Here is a 2,502-nt window from a genome sequence, read left to right as displayed (position 1 = left end):
TTCAGAAAGTTAGCGGGCGCGGGGGCGGGGCCGGGGACGGGCGCGTGCCCCGGGCACGTAATGGTGGCGGCCGACCCGACTGATGGACGTGGCGGCGGCGGGGCGGCCGTCGACAGCTGGATGGCGGAAGCCCCAATTGTGCGGGGCCTGGCCTGGGCCTGCCGGGACGCGCCTCTGCTCCACGCCCGCCGCGGCCCGCTTCGCCTCCTATGGGGTCGGGTCGGAGCTGGGCGTCCGTGTAGATAGGGCCACCAGGTCTGCGCTGATAAACACTTCCGGTGGCCCGCGCCACACCCTCTTCCTCCTCCTCCGCATCGACGCCGTCCTGTTCGTCCTCGCAAACTGCGGCATCATGGACTGCGGGAACGTTTCTCAGGGGAAGAAAGGGACTCCGTACTATCAGCATCTTTGACGTCCTGTGCACTTGTTGTCTAGTAAATACTATCACCAAGTGTTATGGCGGTTTCCAATGCCGATAACTTTCAACGAGTAGACTAACTGCATTTTCCCATCATGCCCCGTCATCCCTACTCTCCTTCTCTGGTCGTAACAGGTCCGGCCCAGCAGCGCCATGCGGCCGTGCTTCGCGACCCTGGGACTCGTTAGCAGGCGAACGCGAAGCCCTGGCCGCGCCCGCCCCGGGGCAAGGCGGCGGCGGCGGCGTGGGGCGTGGGCAGCGGGCCAGGACCGGCTGTCCAGCCAGCCCGGCCGGGGCCAGGGCCAGGGGGCTGTTGCTGCCGCCGCCGCCGCCACTCGGCTGGCATGGGCGAGAGAAAGTGGAGAGAGGCAGGGTGATGTACGTCCAAGCGATTTAACTCGGCCAAAATGAGCAGCAGGGAAGAGCCCAAGCAAAGCGGCGGCGGCCCCAAACCGGCCAACACTCACTGGTCAGCGAAATTAAACAGATTCAGAGAAAACTTGAATAGTTGCGGCAGAGCTAGCCCAGCCAGCCGCGCACAACAACCTGTAAATAAATTCGCGGCGCGTGCGGCGCGCGGCCACTTGTGATGATAAAACGAATTCGCGGAGCGCGAGAGAGTCGTGGGAGGCGGGCGAGGGGCGCGGCTCGCTATCCGGCTAGCCGGGGAAGTCCATTCCGTACCGAGTCTCTCTCTCTCTCCCCGCGCTCCCCTTCCGCCCGCGATGACACGCGCGTTGCCTGGCGACGCGATGACACCCCGCGTCACGTCCAGAAGAGGAGGGACCCCCACGCGGTGGTTCAGGGCATGGCGCAACAACAACGGCAGCGAGCTCACGGCCGGCGGGGCGGGCGGGGCGGGGCGGGGCGGTCAGCGGAGCGCGGCCCCGCCTGGGCCGGACACCTGACCAACAAGTGGAGGGAAGTGTGCTTCCCACACACACACACCGCGCGCGCGCGCACTCACACACGCATGTAAAAGAGTGGACGCCCCCCCCCCCTTTCTCCATATCGGGACGCTCCGCGTGGCTCCGCGCTGCTCCGCCGGGTCCCTAAATCCGTTTCATTCGTCTTCTTGATGCCCGGCCGCGCCACGCCGCGCCATGCAGCGCCGTCCGACTCGACCGGCCGTCATTCGAGGATGCATGGTCTGCTGGGCGCACGCCAGGACGCACTCTCACACACACACTCACACCCACACGAGAAGCAGCAGCGGGCGAGTCAGTAAAACCAGCCGGCTTTACCGACTGCTCTCGAGACTTTCGGGGCGGGGCGGGGCGGGGAGCTCTACTGGAGTGCCACTCGCCCGGCACTCGCTCGCACTCCAAACGGCCCGCCCGAGTGGAGCGGTCGGAGTCGACTGGGATGCCCGGCTGGGGGGTCACGGGCATGGGCCACACCGCGCGAAGCGAAGTACTGGGCGCATTTCGGGATCAGTTCAATAAAATCCGATAAAATGTTCCCACCCCCCACTGCTTCGGGTGCAAATCCTAGATGGGCGACTCAGTTGAGTACAATAATTTGTCATCGAATCAAGAATACGTACCGTTTTTCTGGGTGTGGGAGGAGGAGGAGGAGGAGGAGGGCCCTATACTACTCTGCTGGCCGGCCGTTGGCCGTTGGAGGGAAAGGGGGTAAGGGAGGGGGGGGAGGAGTCCCCGTCGAAGGAAGCAATAAGGAACCATGCCAGAGAGGCCCGCAGCCAGCAGCGCAGGGCAGGGCAGAGGGGCCCAACTCGCGCCATGCCTCTGCTGCTCCCTTCCATTCCGAGTGCGCCACGCTTAGCCCCTAATGGAGTGCCCTGCCCTGCCCTGCCGCGCCCTGCCCCGGCTCTCGAGGGGCGTATGCTAATGCGTGACGGTCCAGCAGCACGAGCCGCACTCGTATAGCCTCTCCACCAAACGCCACGCCCCGCCACGCCCCGCCACGCCCCGCGTCCGCTCGAGCCACCCCAGCACGAGTATAGGGCGTTTCATAGAAATTAAAAAGTCGTGTCGGCCCTGTGCACGCACGCCGACCGGTGACCGCACCACCAAACCGCCGCGCACCGGGCCTTCTTCTCCTCCCCGGCAGGGGCGGCGGCG

General features: G+C 65.7%; 1 protein-coding gene across 5 annotated transcripts in view; it reads right to left on the bottom strand.

The window, feature by feature from the left end:
• The window catches only part of LOC113207192 (arfGAP with SH3 domain, ANK repeat and PH domain-containing protein), a 41,734-nt gene that overhangs the window by 30,565 nt on the left and 8,667 nt on the right, over window positions 1-2,502 (bottom strand). The window lies entirely within an intron of this gene.

Source organism: Frankliniella occidentalis, unplaced genomic scaffold (assembly GCF_000697945.3).
Source record: "Frankliniella occidentalis isolate FOCC.00 unplaced genomic scaffold, Focc_3.1 Scaffold44, whole genome shotgun sequence".
Classification (NCBI taxonomy): domain Eukaryota; kingdom Metazoa; phylum Arthropoda; class Insecta; order Thysanoptera; family Thripidae; genus Frankliniella; species Frankliniella occidentalis.
The sequence above is the reverse complement of the archived record's forward strand: the minus strand, read 5'-3'. Positions and strand labels throughout refer to the sequence as shown.